This window comes from Rutidosis leptorrhynchoides, chromosome 8, assembly GCF_046630445.1.
Source record: "Rutidosis leptorrhynchoides isolate AG116_Rl617_1_P2 chromosome 8, CSIRO_AGI_Rlap_v1, whole genome shotgun sequence".
Classification (NCBI taxonomy): Eukaryota; Viridiplantae; Streptophyta; class Magnoliopsida; order Asterales; family Asteraceae; genus Rutidosis; species Rutidosis leptorrhynchoides.
In genome coordinates this window covers 247,623,786-247,643,910 of record NC_092340.1, presented here as the reverse complement: position 1 = coordinate 247,643,910, position 20,125 = coordinate 247,623,786, and the positions used below count along the sequence as shown (strand labels likewise).

At 33.4% G+C, this 20,125-nt stretch overlaps 1 non-coding gene across 1 annotated transcript; it reads right to left on the bottom strand.

Annotated features, from left to right (window-relative positions):
* Window positions 1–16,043: 16,043 nt before the first annotated feature.
* On the bottom strand, window positions 16,044–16,150 carry LOC139865308 (small nucleolar RNA R71). Its single transcript, XR_011764836.1, has one exon. It is a non-coding gene; the product is annotated as a small nucleolar RNA R71 (small nucleolar RNA).
* Window positions 16,151–20,125: the final 3,975 nt, after the last annotated feature.

Here is a 20,125-nt window from a genome sequence, read left to right as displayed (position 1 = left end):
GTTTTTCGTGTTTCCAGGTTTTAAATCATTAAGTTAGCATATCATATAGATATAGAACATGTGTTTAGTTGATTTTAAAAGTCAAGTTAGAAGGATTAACTTTTGTTTGCGAACAAGTTTAGAATTAACTAAACTATGTTCTAGTGATTACAATTTTAAACCTTCGAATAAGATAGCTTTATATGTATGAATCGAATGATGTTATGAACATCATTACTACCTTAATTTCCTTGGATAAACCTACTGGAAAAGAGAAAAATGGATCTAGCTTCAATGGATCCTTGGATGGCTCGAAGTTCTTGAAGCAGAGTCATGACACGAAAACAAGTTCAAGTAAGATCATCACTTGAAATAAGATTGTTATAGTTATAGAAATTGAACCAAAGTTTGAATATGATTATTACCTTGTATTAGAATGATAACCTACTGTAAGAAACAAAGATTTCTTGAGGTTGGATGATCACCTTACAAGATTGGAAGTGAGCTAGCAAACTTGAAAGTATTCTTGATTTTATGAAACTAGAACTTTTGGAATTTATGAAGAACACTTAGAACTTGAAGATAGAACTTGAGAGAGATCAATTAGATGAAGAAAATTGAAGAATGAAAGTGTTTGTAGGTGTTTTTGGTCATTGGTGTATGGATTAGATATAAAGGATATGTAATTTTGTTTTCATGTAAATAAGTCATGAATGATTACTCATATTTTTGTAATTTTATGAGATATTTCATGCTAGTTGCCAAATGATGGTTCCCACATGTATTAGGTGACTCATATGGGCTGCTAAGAGCTGATCATTGGAGTGTATATACCAATAGTACATACATCTAAAAGCTGTGTATTGTATGAGTACGAATACGGGTGCATACGAGTAGAATTGTTGATGAAACTGAACGAGGATGTAATTGTAAGCATTTTTGTTAAGTAGAAGTATTTTGATAAGTGTATTGAAGTCTTTCAAAAGTGTATAAATACATATTAAAACACTACATGTATATACATTTTAACTAAGTCGTTAAGTCATCGTTAGTCGTTACATGTAAGTGTTGTTTTGAAACCTTTAGGTTAACGATCTTGTTAAATGTTGTTAACCCAATGTTTATAATATCAAATGAGATTTTAAATTATTATATTATCATGATATTATCATGTATGAATATCTCTTAATATGATATATATACATTAAATATCTTTACAACGATAATCGTTACATATATGTCTCGTTTAAAAATCATTAAGTTAGTAGTCTTGTTTTTACATATGTAGTTCATTGTTAATATACTTAATGATATGTTTACTTATCATAGTATCATGTTAACTATATATATATCCATATATATGTCATCATATAGTTTTTACAAGTTTTAACGTTCGTGAATCACCGGTCAACTTGGGTGGTCAATTGTCTATATGAAACATATTTCAATTAATCAAGTCTTAACAAGTTTGATTGCTTAACATGTTGGAAACATTTAATCATGTAAATATCAATCTCAATTAATATATATAAACATGGAAAAGTTCGGGTCACTACAAATGTTTCAGAATTTAGAAACTAAAATAGTTTCTTTTATGATATAATACAGATAGTGCGAAGAGGTAAATGATTTCAGATAAGAATAATTATAAAAATATCTTCAGAAGTATGGATGATATTTATAATGAAAGATACGATGATATCTTAGAATGTCTAATATCAGAGGATGATGAAGGATATTGTCCGCAAGGGTTTAGAGTCAGGAGCAAGGTATTCGTTAATGACTTCAGCAAGTACTGAATCATTTGGATTCTTTGAAGGCAGGTTCAGCCTTTGTGATTTGTCCACAGCCTCATTCATACTTTGCTCAATCCGTTTTCCAGTTCCAAAGCTTCTCTTTTTCTGAGCTTTGCCAATATACTATCCTTTATCATCCAACTTTTTACTGTTAAGGTCGTTTACAGTTTTTGCTGCTTCATCAGCATTTTTCAAAATTTCGAGAACTGGTTCGCAGTTTAGGATGTTTTTCAGAAATTTCTCATTCAAAGAATGTAAGTCTTGGAGGTAGACGTTGTGTGTATATGTAATTGTTGATGTAGACATGCTGCGAGGTTTCAAAATACTGATTGCTGATTCTCAATAATTGGTATGGCAATTCTTGTTATAAGGTACGAATGAGTATATGATAGGGTTTCGATAATTATAATGATTTTTTTTTTGGAAAGTCAAAGATCAATGAAGTTGTTGGTAAGTTTATTGCTAATGTGGTGAATATAAACGATTCCCCGGTAACGTTGGCGAAAGGGCAACGTATCTATCGAGGTTATAATAAGACTGTTTTGATTGAGAAGTCGAAGATGACTTGCTGGAGCTGTGACAAAACTGTCTATTTTGAAACGGAATTGAAAAGTTATTTTAGCTAGTAAATGCCAAAGGGTCTAACACGGATACGTGTCGAACTATGACTTGGGTTTTGAGAGTTTTTCAGGTGTATAACTGTGGGTAACATGTGGTTGGATCATCATCTCGATTGTTCCTTAGTTGAAGTGTCTTCAGGAATTTCGAAGGGTTTGAGCACATATTGTAATCGTTAATACATATGATGTTCTAACACAGTTTTGAAGTCAAAGTATAGCTTTGAAAGATATAGGAATCTAAGAGTGATGATACTGGTTATATTTCGAATTGAATTATGCGATTTCAAAATCAGAATATGTAATTGAATTTGAATGAGTATGATTGTTTTGATTTATATGAAAGAATGGATATTGTTGTGAAAGTAGGGAGTATAGTTGATGATTGCTGAATCAGTTTCGAAAAATATAATATATTAATTGTGAATTTATATATCTCTCGGGTATTACCTACCCGTTAAAAAATTTTCACAATTAATATTTTGTACAAAAGAAGTTTATTACAGTCTTTATGAAAATATATGTGTATATTTTCTTTAGATGTAATATAGATTTAATGAGTTAATATTAAATTAAACTCATTTGTTTTATGATTGGAACTAGAATTGAGTAATCCCTAAAACTTTATAAATTGCATAAGTACTTCTTCAATAATATTGAAATTATGAATCATTACTTTGTTATTTGTTGGTTTTCGTGAAATTCTTGTGAACTTCGCAAGGTACGAATGATGTTATTTGAAAAGTTTCGAGTACATCGATGATGAAAGCGTAAAATCAAACATATATTCGAATAATACACTTGATTTATTATAAATTGGATTTTTTATTGAATTGAGATAGAGATTGTAATTAACGATGGTTAAGTTGCGGATGAAGGACGTACATCATTGCATATTTGTAATATGAATTAACTGAGTAGTTAAGATTCACACATAATAGCTTAGTACGGGAAGATTTATTATGGTTTAAAAATTTATACATATAAAATATACATATAAATCTTTCGATTGGAAATGAGTTAATACTTCATAACTCGTTGATATAATATATTTGTTGTTGATTCGTAATGATGTCCACAATGATTCTTGAACTGACAGAGTTTGTGATGTTACAGGTGCTGTTGATTCTGACGATACTGACGGCACTGACTGTGTTGATGATGCTACGGTCCTGTTGATGCTGTTGGTAAAACAATTCTAACTTGTAAATCGTACACCATTTTCGATCAAAGTTTCTACTCTACCATCTCCGTTCACTCATCCAATTTACGGTCAGAATTAAATAATCTCTAAGATTTTGGAGATTACATAACTGCCGCAGAGATATCTCTTCAATGAAGTTTATGAATTAATACTTCATCGTTTGTTGTTGTTGATATTCCTGAATATTTACAGGGCGTATGACGTTGATGTTTGAGATACATATTGTGATGTTGCGGTGTGGGATGTGGATGTTGTTGTTGGTGGTGGTGATGGTACTGTTGGTGTTGTTGATGGTGGTACTGTTTATGCTGCTGGTGCTGCTGCTGGTGTTTGTAACCTTTGCACCATATTCTCCAAAGCCACTACCCAAGCGCGAAGCTCGTTGACTTCTTCTATTACACCGGGGTGATTGTCGGTTCGGACGAGCGGATAAATAAAATCTAAGAATTTGGTGTAGTATGTAATCGTGACGAGATACTCTAGAAATAAGAGAGAAAATGGTGTTTCGGATAGGTTCGCCGGTAAGTGCTTCAGGTTCTTCGCCAAGAGGGCAATGTGGTGGATGGAAGGGATCACCTTCTTCTTGTCTCCAATGATTAAGGAGGCTACGAACCCATCCCCAATTCATCCAGAATAGATGATGACTAATTGGTTGATCCATTCCGGTCACACTGCTTTCGGAACTTGAGTGGGATTCCATTTCGGAATCCGAGGGACTTGAACTAATGATGAATTCCATTTCGTACGATTGAATAAAGAATTTTTCGATATGAAATGATTTTCCAGCTATCGGGTGGTATTCTAATTATATAGAGCAAAAGGTTTCATAGATTACGGAGGAATTTACGGAATATGCCAGGCAAAGTTTACAGTAACAGATACGCTAAGATATGAATTAGCAGATACACTAAGATATGAATTAGCAGATACGCTAAGATATGAATTTTGTCTGTACACTATTCATGCAATCAATGCAATAAGATGTGTCTAGACTAAGAATGATAAGCAGGTAATTTCCGACAAGAATGATGAGCAAAACTTTTGAAATGCAGACACGGTCGAAGTCCAGACTCACTAATGCATCCTAACGACTATCATTTAGACACACTAATGCAGACCTGGTTCGCTAAGACCACCGCTCTGATACCAACTGAAAGGACCCGTTCATATACATTATAAACGATTCACAATAGTTGATTACATCGCGAGGTATTTGACCTCTATATGATACATTTTACAAACATTGCATTCGTTTTTAAAAGACAAACTTTCTTTACAACGAAAGTTGACGGCATGCACACCATTTCATAATACATCCAACTATAATTGGCTTAATAATAATCTTGATGAACTCAATGACTCGAATGCAACGTCTTTCAAAATATGCCATGAATGACTCCAAGTAATATCCTTAAAATGAGCTAATGCACAGCGGAAGATTTCTTTAATACCTGAGAATAAACATGCTTTAAAGTGTCAGCCAAAAGGTTGGTGAGTTCACAGGTTTATCATAACAATCATTTCAATATATTAATAGACCACAAGATTTCCGTTTATAAATATATGTACATTCGCAAGTGTATAAAAGTATTCTATAAGTTGTAGGCACCCGGTAACAAGCCTTAACGTTCATGTTTTACCCTCTGAAGTACACCAGATCAGGTATGTTTAAAATAACCTCGAAGTACTAAAGCATCCCATAGTCAGGATGAGGTTTGTCAGGCCCAATAGATCTATCTTTAGGATTCGCGCCTACCGTACATAGACAAGTAGTTTAATGTTACCAAGCTAATGGTATATTTCTGGTTTAAACTCACGTAGAATTAGTTTTAGTACTTGTGCCTATTTCGTAAAACATTTATAAAAACAGCGCATGTATTCTCAGTCCCAAAAATATATATAAAAGGGAGCAAATGAAACTCACAATACTGTATTTCGTAGTAAAAATACATATAACGTCATTTAATAAGTGCAAGGTTGGCCTCGGATTCACCAACGTATCAATATTGAGATTCAATATTGTAGGAAAGTACGTAGACGCAACGGAGATGATAAACACTAGATTGACCTCACGAGCATACCCATGAACCATACCCATCACCTCCATAGCTATAACCCATAATTTCCTTAGCTTCGACTCATTCAAAAAAACTATTTTGAAATCACTCGGACAGCACTCCATCGTAATATTTTATGTATACTAATAATATCTTGAAATAATACAGAGCAAATATATATATATATATATATATATATATATATATATATATATATATATATATATATATATATATATATATATATATATATATATATATATATCAATTGTGAGAGTTTAGAGAAATATATTTTCAAGTTTCTATGAAATAATGAAACCTATTGAATTCTATTTATAATAGATTTTTGAATTATAAAAGTGAATTATTAAAGTATGAATTATTAAAGTGAATTATTAAAATATGAATTATTAAAGTGAATTATTAAAGTATGAATTATTAAAGTGAATTATTAAAGTATGAATTATTAAAGTGAATTATTAAAGTATGAATTATTAAAGTGAATTATTAAAGTATGAATTATTAAAGTGAATTATTAAAGTATGAATTATTAAAGTTAAAGTAAAGTAAAAGTAAAGTAAAGATAAAGTTAAAGTATAGTAAAAGTATAAAAAACTATGTGTGTATAATACGCGTATAAATATATATAATATTAATTTAAATCGTTATATATATTTAATGAAATAAAATATAAATATCGTTATATTTATTATACTGGTTAAGTAATGAGTTGTCAAAAGTGATTCTAGATATTTATAAAAGTTATATACGTTTTAATAATAAAGTTCTTTTTAAACTGAAAACGTCTTTGTACGTTTGAAAATAGATTAATAGAATATTATGGAAACCAATTCTCCACTAACTTTTGTCTAACTTTCGTAAATGACACTTTTTGTTTTTATTTATAAATAGCTTTACAAATTATTCTGAATATCGTTAAGAGGAATAGATTTTCTCAAATCATAGTGGACCTCTCAACAGAGACTTGTAATCATAATTCAATGTTTCTGATAATTCAATCATTTAATATATTTTTTTTTCGTCGAAAATCATATTGAAACAAATACGTTCATGTAAAGTATTATACGTTTAATACTTTATTAATATTCTCAAGTTATAATATATATATACATATACATATCTATTTATATATAACGCTTCGTGAATCGTCGGAATTTGGTCGAGGTTATAATGAATGTATGAACACAGTTTAAAATTCTTGAGATTTAACTTAACAAACTTTGTTTATCGTGTCTGAATAATATAAAGATTAAAGTTTAAATTTGGTCGGAAATTTTCGGGTCGTCACAATGAGGTTTTGAGCCATCAGTATCACCATATCTAAAGTTTCCTTTCTAGCAGCAATGACATTTCCCTGAATCTCTTCAGGAAGGCCTTCTATGTACCTCTCTATCTTTTTCTGCTCAGTTGGTACCATATCTGGGCACAAAGTAACCAGCTCTATAAACCTGTTGGTATAAGCTTCAATGTCGGTTCCTTTTACCTTCAATTCCCAGAACTCAACTTCCAGCTTTTGAATTTGGTTTCGCGGACAAAATTTTTCTGTCATCATTCGTTTCAGAACAGGCCAAGGGATGGCGTTTGCAGCATCTAGCCCTACAGTTTGGGCATAGTCGTTCCACCATGTTAGAGCTAGGCCACTTAGCATGTGAGTGGCATACTTCACTCGATCGACATCCGCACAGTTACAGATACGAAAGATGGATTCGAGCTTTTCGAACCAACGAGTTAGTTCGACAGCTTCCTCACTCCCCTTAAAGGATGGAGGCTTGCAATTCATAAACTCCTTGTAGCTGCAAGAAGTGGGAGGATTTCCTTGGTTGTTCCCTTGATGGTTGTTATGATTGCCTTGAGCGGCGGCCAACAGCTGTTAGAATTGTGCAGGAGTCAGAGAGACATTCGGGATATTGGTAGCACCTCGAGTTGATTGAGCCATCGTTCTGCAATACATAAATACAGTATTAGTTGAAGAGTTTGTGTTGTTAATAAATGATAAGTCTTATAAATGCGCAAGGTTCACACAACAGATACAACCAAACAGATATATCCAAACAGATACGAATAAGGTAAGATAGATGGTAGGAACAACAAGATGTAATCAAAATACTTGCATTAAGCCATAAAAACCACTAGTTTTACATGAATTAAAGAAAACTAATGTAACTCCTTTACATAAGTAGCAGAAAATGGAAATAAATGAGAATCCTAAGATCTAATCTTTCTTAGATGACGGAGGCTTGAAATGATCCTTAATGTATCCCTTGAAGTACATTACAAACTTCTCTAATTCCACCAGTGCATAACGCTGGCGGTCGAGCTCTCTCTCTTGCTTAGCAAACAACACGGAGAACTTGTCATAGACTCTCTTCACATCGCTGTTTGTATAGTCGATGCGCTTCTCCATCATAGCCAAATGATCGCGAAATGTATCTCTCATAGTTTCAGTGCGACTTTGTAAATTCATGATATCGCATCGAACTAGAGCATGATCATACTCGGAGTAGACAAACTTGGAAGCCTTTGGCTTCTTAGATGAACTAGCATCATCAGTAGCGGGAGTCTCCGGCTCCTTCCTCTTAGGTGAGGGAGTCTTAGTAACAGGAGGTTCAACTTCTTCCTCGAAATCATCTTCTAAACTGTATATAACTCCAAGACCATCATAAGCCAGATTAGCCTCCTCATTAGCTGGTTCTTGAACCTCTTCCTCTTCTTCGGGTTCGGACTCTTCCTCGGGTTCCCCCTTGGAATTATCCTCACCTTCAGTGTGTCCTTCAATCTCTTCATCATCACCCTCCTCATCCGTATCATAATCATTATGAGGTTCTTCCTTCACTGATGAGTGTGGTGGAGTGGCAGGCGTTTAGACCGGTGATGCGGGTGGAGTAGCCGGTCGGTAAATTGGAGATGTTGGTGGAGAAACGGGTCCATAAGCTGGAGTGCGAACGGATATCTCCATATCGGATTCTTCGGAGTCAGAAATAACGATCGGGTTGTCGCTTGACATCCTAAAAGAAAGGAGAGAAAAAAAGTCAGAATGTTTCTAAGGTGGACGTAAAGGCACAGAATGAAATAATAAGGAAAGGCACTAAAATCTTAAATCAGGAAATGTTATAGTCCTATAGATTGCTAAGGCACCCTAACTAACTCATAAGGCACACATAAATGCAATCATGGTTCTCTATAACAAACTGTGCTCTGATACCAATATATCATACCCCCAAATAGGGCCGGGGGTAAATATGAATTTTCCAATATCATCACACTGTTATATAAACGAGAACGACTCTAAATGAGACGTTTAACAAAATCAGTAATTCAATTGCAGCGGAAAATGAAATGTTTTACATGGTAAACCCAAATGTAATAAATGTTTAACAAATGCTAAAATATAAATAATGTGGACTCCAATGAAACAGCAAGCAACATAGGGCAGCACATAAGCTATTCTTCACCTGAGACAAACATGCTTAAAATGTCAACACAATGGTTGGGTGAACATCATAGGTTTAATAATTAATAAGTTTAGACCACAAGATTTATTTCAAAACACCAAAATATCCAATATGCCATAAGTTATAATATCGAGTTAAACATTAACCCCTGACACTGTACTGGTGTCGGTAATCATTATTATGTACTCCCTTGACGATCGGTCAATGGGTAGAGACGTCGCTCTCAATAGGCCTACTCACAATAATTAAGCTTGCAACATTTTAATTCCAGCAATTAACGATATTATGGCGGAGATTTGCATGTAAAGATATAAACAATACAACTTATCAATAGTCTCACGAAGTTGCATATCAAAAAGTCTAGGCACTTGTGTCTAAATTGTAAATCATTTGAAAGTAAGCATGTGTCTCACCCCAAGATTTATAAAATACAATAAAATATGTAAAAACGGGGCTATGAGTTCACCTTATTAGCACAGAAGAGTTATTCCACAAGAGAAATGAATTGAGCGGAAGAACGTGATCGAGATCTCAACCTAGAGATAGAATGTACGATCAGATTTTGCCTAAAAGACATAAGTATAGTAACTATACTAATGAAGATGGTTTTCTAAAATAATTTCCATTTTCGGAAAGGTTACTATTTATGGAAAGTTTCCATTCATAGTAACTTTCCAATTATAGAAAATTCGGGTTATAATCTTTAGCAAGACGTTGTACAACTTTTCTCAAATCTCGTTGCTATCATACAAGTCACTCTGATGATCAGTTGTTACCGGACGCCCTGGATTCTTGACCAGAATCTATGTCTTGGCATTCGAAATCCACAAGCGGTTCCCATAAGGCAACAAGGATCACCCTAGGCCATATGTAGCGGTGAGGTTCGTATATAGTGCACGTTATCTTGATTATAACCTTCACATGTTATATGTGTTTAAACTTGACTTTATTATATAGCTAATTTAATTATATATGTATAGTTACTATTTGTATTATATAACTATTAATAGTTTTATAATTATACATGCATTATTATTCAAGCTACAATTACTATATTGTGACTTGGACTAATTAATATTTATAATACTAATCACTATCTCATACAATATATATAACATAAATGTATTATATTATTTGTTATTTAATTTACAAGATACTTATTAATATAGTACTTTATTACCCCAATATTATCCATAAATACCTAAATAATTAAATAAATACTTAAGAAACATATACATAATTTTTATAGTCTTAGTTAATTATAAAAATCAGTATAAAAATTTAAGAAAATATTTTTATTACAATTTTGTATTTATATATGTTTTTATTCTTAATTTAATCACAAAACAAGTTAAATTCTACATAAAATACTAAATAAATATAAATAATTATTTTTAAAATTTTGATAAGTTTCTTACAGTTTAATAACCTGTAGAAAAATATTTATAAAAAGATTTATTTATTTATATATTTATTTCCTTATTTACCTTATATTTACATAATAATAATGTTTAATTACATAATAATTAATAATTCGACCCATAAATTAATTTTTATAATTTTCTCAGATCTAGAAAAAGTTTATAAACTCATAAAAATTACTTATATATTTTTATTTACTGTATATATTTTTATTTAGAATTTCACCTTGTTTTTAGTATTAAATAACACATAATTCGAATTTAATTTTTATAAATTAGTTACGAAGCTAATTAATTAAGTTAAATATCATAATTTACTGAAAAAATATTTTTATAATTTAAATAGCCTTTTTTCCTATTTCTTTTATAAATATATGCGTATACCATATATATATATATATATATATATATATATATATATATATATATATATATATTAAACAAACTATTTTAATTATTTAAAATATAAAAAAGTATTAAAAATCAGAAAAATTATTTTTCCTAGATCTCATATTACTTACTAATAATTAACATGTACAATTTATAATTTATTAAACTCAATACATAATTATTATATATGTTTATGTTCGGCCGAGAATAAACACAAACAAAATTAAAAATAATACAAAAATGAATTAATTTTCTATAAAATAAATTTTTATAAAACTTATTAATCATTTTAATAATTATCATGTAAAAATTTGGATTTAACTAAGATTGTAACAATTAAAAAAGATTGTTGTTGTTGTTGTTTTGTTTTGTTTCGGCCGAAAGAAAAAAAAAGAAAGAAAAGAAAAAAAAAATTGAAAGAAAGAAAGAAGAAAAGAAAAAAAAACTTACAAGTTAAATTTTAGGGTTTATGAAAGAAGTTTCCAAAATTTTGTGATGAAAAATAATGAGCTTTAGGGGTGTATTTATACTTGAAAAATACTTGATGAACAAGAAATTACATTCCTTATAAAAATACAACTTAATTTCTTTTTTTATTCGGCCGACTTTAGGCCTTTTTCTTTTTTTGTTTTATTTTATTTCTTTATTAAAAAGGAACAATCTAGAATATCTTGTATTTTATTTTCTTTTATTTAATTATCCTAATTTAATATATATTTATATATATTTCGGTATATACATATATATTTATATTTTTCTTTTACAAATTTACATTTGTAACCCATTACTTAATGATTTTATAAATTTACTCTTAATTATATTTTATTTATATTTTATTTACATTAGTATAGATTAGATACATTTTAATACGTAATATATACATTTAATAATAATAATATTATTATTATTATTAGGGTTAGGGTTTACATTTAATGTTTAGGGTTTACACTAAATGATTAGGGTTAGGGTTTAGTTCATTAATTACGAGTATTAATTACTTCATTTAATATGTCCGGATAACAACCCTAATATAAAGTACGAATCAACAATGAAACCCTAGGGGCATTATTGTCATTACAGAGTGGAAAAATGAGGGTTAGGGTTTACATTTAATGTTTAGGGTTTACACTAAATGATTAGGGTTTAGTTCATTAATTACGAGTATTAATTACTTCATTTAATATGTCCGGATAACAACCCTAATATAAAGTACGAATCAACAATGAAACCCTAGGGGCATTATAGTCATTACAGAGTGGAAAAATGAGGGTTGTTATAGTTATCATTATATATACGATATATCTATCTATCTATCTTCTATAGTTAATATTAAAATCTTATAATGATAATGTCATTATTAGGCTAATTCCTTATTTAAGAAAAAATCAAAAAAAAAAAAAATCTAAGCACTGTGGGTGATGTCATTAATATAAATAATTTTGAATTAAAATTAAATCTTATTAATTAATAATTATTATTAAATCTTATTAATAATTATTTTAATTATTAAAATTAAATAATTTTGAATTATGCTAATTAATTATTTTGAATTGAGTACGAGAAGGTATAAAAGCTAGGTAGAAGGAAACTAATTCTAAATTTATATTTTAATTTACATTTTTAAAATAAAATGACAACCAATATTATCTCTTATGATTGGATGTGGATTGTTTAATATGCATTTTAGGTGTTTGATGAAATGTTAAGCTGACGATTTTTTAGCCGGACTCTATGGTTCCACGGGTCATTAAACTACATGACTTTAGCATTTACGTTCACTTAATACCTAAAACATATTATTAAGCTGTTTCGTTTAAACAAACCCGTGGTTCCACGGGTCATTTCACTAGTTTATATTTATTCATCTTAACGACGGTACTAAAGTTAATTGTGGAATTTGATGATGGCAAAGAAGGCTCTTGGCTACCTAAGAAATTTTAATCCCTAGTTTTTTTTGAAGGGCAGCATCGGAATCACCCAAAGAAGACTTAACCACCTTTGCGTTCATATGCCACTCATACACGCGTTAAGAGAAAACTCAAATCGCAACAACCCTTGCAGTACGGTTGAAGGTTGGAAAAACCCCCTTCTGAGAAGCTAATTGATGACGGTACCAATTAAATCACAGCCCTTGGAATCGAACATGCGCCTACTCGCTAAGGACAAACTGGCCGCCCCCCTCGTGTATACCACTCAGACAACGTCTCGGTGGTTTTACTCCATAGTTAATGTAGTTTGTAGCCTAAACTTAAGTTCGTATGAAAAAGATATAATCAAAATGATGAAGGCTTGCAGAATTTACGATATGTCACTGTCTTAAAGTATCCTATCTGGAATCATATACCGACTCTAACTTAATTGATTTAAAATCTTAACGCACTAACTCAAAGTGGTACAAATTTCAATATATCGTAACATGCCCGTCCGATGTACTTTATAGTTTATTTACTATTCTAATTGATTGACAAATACGTAAATGTCTTAGGAGACAAAGTAAATTTATATTTTACGTTATAATCATTAGATTTTCACGATAAATTATGTCATGTTCACCTCTCACCCAACTCCGATAGTGTTCAAGATCCGCCACTGATATCGCTCAAAAAGTCACGTTTTTACCCCCGAAATTAAGCCCAAAAACCATAAAGGTTCAAACTTTTTCGCTAAAAGTGGCAAGTATTTGCTTCATTTGTAGGTTTAGTAATTACAAAGGCAATGCAAAAAAGAATCGAAGAAAACAAACTTAAAACGAAGAATCTAGAGCGAAAATGGCAAAATATCAGAAGACGCTCAATAAAAAGGCCTGCTAGTGATGAAGAAAAACGGCCTGCCACACTATGGTGGATGGCCTGCCTGATTGAAGATGGCCTGCCAATTAAACGGGCTGATTAAACGGGCTGCCTTTAAAATGGACGGCCCAACTACCAATTAAACGGGCTAATTAAATGGCCAGCCAAGAAATTGGACGGTCTGCCAAGAAATTGGACGGCCTGCCATAAATGGCCTGCCAGTCCAGGAGCCCTATAAATAGAGCCATTTCCCTCCATTTGAAGACACACTCATTTTTTACTTTTCAATTCTTTTTTCAATAGTAGTTAATCTAAACGCTTTCCTGTTATATTTAAATATGTGTTATTATCCATGTTTGAAATATGCATTATGATATTACCATGATAGCTTAAAGTATTCATATGTTGCCATGATAGAAACCTAGGCTAGAGTAGTTATGACTTTTTAGTACGTTTACCGTTGTTACGTTGAACCTCTGACTATAGTAAGGCTCGTATGATAGTATCTTAGGGATTGACCAACCTAGGTTATGAGTGAGACTTGTCCACCCATATGGAATTAGCTACTTCATAGGACTAAGACCTTCGTTTATTCTGTACCCGAAGCATCTATGAACTTGGTATGGCCGGTGTTCCTGAGAGGCCTGACCTTATGGGACACGGAACCTAGGAATTGAGACATGAATGACCTAGTATGCCTGATAACTGACCTAAGGAGACCTCTTAGGGCCTGTTATGATCCACTTAGCTGTACCCAATTGTATGTTCCATCTCCCATTGCATGTTCTTATTTGATTGTTTCTTTAGGACTGATCTTACTATATATTGAGTGCATCTGGTAGATTTCTATCTGTATCATCGTCAGCGTAGCACTGTAACAGTGTATAATAAGTAGTGTAGTAGGATCTTTGTAGGATGATGATAGGTTAGTTAGTTTATACTGTTGTTGCCAACTTAGCCCAGTAGGTCCCCTCCTATTGGACTGTGTCCACTCGACACGGTATGTCGTTATTCTGTTTCCTAACAGATAACTAGGGTTAGGATTAGAGCTCGACTTCTGACACAACGTAGTGCTTAAATAAGGATAACCCCCGAGGTTTAGACACATTCCGATAGTACAACCCTAGTGACATGCCGACCTTCACTAAAAGAGAACTCCGAGAGTTCGAAGACTGGTAGGACTGTACGATTGGCTCATCCGATCAGATCCATACTATCGTATTTAAAGGCTCATCCTCATGACTACCTTTCCCTAGCCTAAACGTATATCATGGACAGCATTTCCTTGATCTGCACACTCCGGTATTCATTCACCTTTTTACTTTACCTGTATTTAGGAACTTGTTAGATAAAACTTAAACTACTCTTTTATCCAGACAGTTTAACCAAGAACGGTTATCCATTTGAAATTCAATTCGTTAAACCATTTAAAAACACGACCCTAGGTTAACGTACTCTTTCTACCCTTTAAAGTGCTAATAAGATTTTGGCCCCGCACTTAAAAATAAAAAAAAAATTAGAGACCTGCTGAGACACGCTTGTCTACCTCGTTTCACGACGAACGTAACCGACTTTTTAAGCGATATCAGTAGTGTAAACTAATTTCTTGCCGACGCTGCCGGGGATAGAATATTCTAATCGAGAAAGTTTTGATCACAACCAAAGAATATTGTAGGGTGGTGTCTTAGGAACATGACATATACGGACTTGGTTGTTGGATTTTTCGAACAGTCTCCAATTATGTTGGAACCAAAAGGATCTTGCCTCTCCGTTGTTATTCTGGACACCTAGGTAAGAAGTTGTCTAAAAAAAACTGGATTGGTTATTATATCGATAAGGTTAGCGACCGAATTTCAAATATAACCGTTTTAATTAAATTTTTGATCCTTTTAGATTAATATCTGAAAGTTACATTTTACGTTTTCATAAAATAGAAAATTTAAAAATGGAGAACCGCGTTACTCTCGCTACCATGCAAAAGCCGTGTATAGAAAATCGAGGCGGACCAATCGTTTTAACTACCGAAGAAACCCCAGAAATTGATTCACACATTATCAAATTAGTCAAAACCTTATGTCTATTTCAAGGACTTCCGAATGATGACGCGAACTCTCATCTGAGTAAGTTCATCAGTCTGGTCAACTCTTAAAAGTAAGGGATAACTGATTCAAATATTTTAAAACTCCATATTTTTCAATACTCTTTATCTGCACACGCTTTATTATGGTTTGATGGACTCGATTATAACTCGATCCATTCATGGGAAGAATTAGCAACAAAGTTCCTGGCAAATTTCTATCCACCTTTTCTTCAAACCAGTCTAAAGAATGAAATCGTTAATTTCTGCCAATAAAATGATGAACTATTAAGTTCAGCATGGGAAATATTTAAGGAGATGCTTAGGAGTTGTCCAAATCATTCAATAGGTCAACCAGATCTACTTTGCACATTTTACAATGGTTTGACCCAAAACGATAGATCCACTCTCGATATGGCTTTGCAAGGAAACTTCATGCTGCGCACAACAACGGAAGCATGAGATCTCCTAGAAACGATTGCGACACGGGAGGAAGACTGGAGTAATGAAGCTGCTAAGCCAGATATTTCTACACAAGCTTTAAAGATGCTAGAATCAAGGTTAGAAGATCTTAATCTTACACTTCAGAACTTTTCAATTACTGCTAAAATAAACACCGATGCTACTAGAACCAATCTAAGGTATCATTACACTAGATGGGCATATAAACAACAAAATAGCTCGGATTTCAATATAATATTTCCAGTACACAAACCCTCCGTAAACTTTCAGAGAGTCTTAGCTGATTTTATAACGAAACAACAAAGTATAAATCTTCAAGTCATAGAATGTCAAAAAAAGTTTGATAACCTGATCTCCATTTTTGAAAAATTAATAGAAAGTTTTCAACTTACTGTACAACAATTATCAGTTAAACTCGAGACGGAATACAAAGAGTCTGATGTCCTAGTTTTAACTAGGGGAGGGAAATAAACAAAAGTAGATAATCCCGCAAATATAGAGGAACCCCTACTCAAAACCTTATCGAAATAGAACCTATAATGCTTAATCAGCCTATAAATCCCCCGGATTCTGTTAACTCTATCACCCCCGAGATTATTCCGAGAGCTCGAATACCTTTTCCGCGTAGACTAAGGAAGGAAAGGCAGGAAACTCAATTTTCTAAATACTGGGATATAATTAAAAACCTCCACTTGAATATACGTTTAGTAGATGCGTTAGTCGAAATGCCAAACTGTGCTAAATTTTTCAAAGAATTACTTTCGAATAAAGAACGATTAAGAGAGATAATTAGCTTACCCCTAAGTGAGGAGTGTTCATTAGTTCTAAACATGGAATTCCCCGTAAGTTAGGAGATACAGGAAGATTCACTGTACCTTGCTACCTGCAAGATGTCCAAATCAGTAATGCTTTGGCATATCTGGGAGCTAGCGTAAACCTAATGCCCTACTCCCTCTTTAAGAAGCTAGGACATAATGAATTAAGTCCTACACGAATGACTATTCAACTCGCGGATAGATCAGTAAAAATCCCTCAAGGAATTGCTGAGGATATCCTAGTAAGAGTGGATAAGTTCGCATTCCCCGTCGATTTTGTAATCATGGATATTGAAGAAGATACGAAAGTTCCGCTCATCCTTGGTAAACCGTTTTTAAACACCACCAAGGCTGTGATCGATGTACATGAGAAATCTTTAAAACTGAGGGTTGGTAAGGAAGAAGTTACGTACAACATCGACCAACTTATGAAACACCCCAGGGAAGAAGATGGTAGTCTCACTGATTCTCTTCAAGAACTCATTGGCGAATATCTAGAGGAATCCATGGCGATATGCAGCAAAGATCATATTTTTAAGGAATTATTCCCCACACCATACAAGGAGAATCTTGACACATGCTCGACCATAGGAAATGGTCAATCACAATCTCTCACCACCTCAAGTAATTCTATGAGCACGACTATAGCACCACTGGGAGAAGGAATCCCATTACCTCTATTAAGGAGAATACCGAATGAAAAAACGGATTTCATTCAGGTAAATCGGGAACCACAGCAATGGAAGGACTGTGAGGAGACTCCTGAGCCGTCATACAAAACAAAGGAGGAAGTTTCGGAAGACGAAGCATTAAGAAGGACAATATCAAGAATAAAAGAGCAGATAGCTTCAGTTACCGCTATCCAAGAACCTGAAGAATCTGAGTACCAAGAAAGGTATGATCTGTTAGATAGGGAGGAAATCACCAGGATGAAATCATCTATCGAGGAACTACCTGAATTGGAGCTCAAGAAGTTGCATGAGCACCTGAAATATACGTTCTTAGAAAGATATTTGCAATTACCAGTCATAATCTCTAGGGAACTTACGCCTAGGGAAAAGGCGGAGTTGATCAAAGTCTTAAAGTCACACAAGAGAGCAATTGCTTGGATGATTTCCGATATCATAGGAATTAGTCCAAATTACTACAGTCACAAGATCTTCATGGAAGATGACTTTAAGCCATCAGTTCAGAGATAGCGTAGGGTGAACCCAAAGATTCAAGAGGTTGTCAAGAAAGAAGTAATCAAACTTCTGGATGCCGGTCTGATCTATCCAATTTCTTATTCACTATGGGTCAGTCTTGTACAAGTTGTACCAAAGAAGGGAGGGATGACCGTTATAAAAAATGACAATAATGAACTGATACCAACTCGGGAAGTCACCGGTTGGAGGGTTTGCATAGATTATCGTAAATTAAATGATGCAACCCGAAAAGATCATTTTCTACTTCCGTTCATTGAACAGATGTTAGAACGATTATCAGGAAACGAATTCTATTGTTTTCTCGACGGTTTTTCTGGCTATTTTCGAATTCCCCTCAATCCTAAGGACCAAGAAAAGACAACCTTCACATGTCCTTATGGAACATTTGCTTATCGTTGCATGCCTTTCGGGTTGTGCAATGCACCTGCTACATTTCAGCGATGAATGGTAGCAATATTTCACAACATGATCAAACGTTGTATGGAAATCTTCATTGATGGCTTCTCTATTTTCAGAAGTACCTTCGATTTGTGCTTTTCTAACTTGGACAAAATGCTCACCCGGTGTGAAGAATCAAACCTAGTGTTAAACTGGGAGAAATGTCACTTCATGGTAAAGGAAGGAATACTTTTAGGACACAAGATATCCAAATCAGGAATAGAGGTTGATAAAGCTAAAGTAGGAAACATAGCTAAGTTACCAGAACCGACTACAGTTAAAGCAGTTCGGAGTTTTCTGGGGCACGTTAGATTTTACCGTCGGTTCATCAAAGACTTTTCAAAGATCACTCAACCCATTACTCACCTCCTTGGAAAGGATGTTCCGTTCAACTTCACCGAATAGTCATTCAAGCATTTAATTATCTGAAAGAGCAGCTCACGCACGCACCTATCATGATTGCTCCGGATTGGAGTTTACCATTTAAGATAATGTGTGACGCTAGTGATTTTACAGTTGGAGCCGTCCTCGGCCAACGAAGAAATAAGCATTTTAATCCGATATATTACGCTAGTAAAACCTTGACTGGAGCTCAAGAGAACTATACAACCTCAGAAAAAGAATCACTTGCCGTAGTATTCGCCTTCGATAAATTCCGATCATATATTGTCCTATCCAAGACTACAATCTATACAGACTCAAAAAGAAAGATGCAAAATCGAGACTTCTATGATGGATCTTGCTCTTACAAGAATTTGATATCGAGATTAAAGACAAAAAAGGAGCAGAAAACGTCGCAGCAGATCATCCGATTGGAAAATCCGTCGATGGGACCACTTGTAGAACAAGATATCAGGGATAAATTTCTAGAAGAACAACTTATGAGCTTAGGACAAGCCGAAGTAGGATCACAATTCACTGATACCCCTTGGTACGCTGACATAGCCTACTTTATAGTGGCTGGAGTAGTTCAAAAAGGAATGAGCACCTCCCGAAGACGAAAATTCTTCAGAGATGTGAAATCTTACTACTGGGAAGATCCGTACTTGTTTAGAGTTTGTCCAAATCAAGTAATTGGGTGGTGTGTAGACGAAAAGCAAGCTATCAGAATTCTTCATCAATGTCATCACGGGCCAACTGTAGGTCATCATGAGGCTAATTTAACAGCAAGAAAGGTCTATGATTCGGGTTTTTACTGGCCATCTATATTTAAATATGTGCAAGAGCTTGTGAAGAGATGTGACGCATGTCAACATCAAGGGATGATTTCTGTAAGGAACAAAATGCCACGCACTAACATCCAAGCTTGCGAGATTTTTGATATATGGGGTTTAGACTTTATGGGGCCATTCCCTAAGTCTAATGGTAAAGAATACGTCCTAGTAGAAGTAGATTACATATC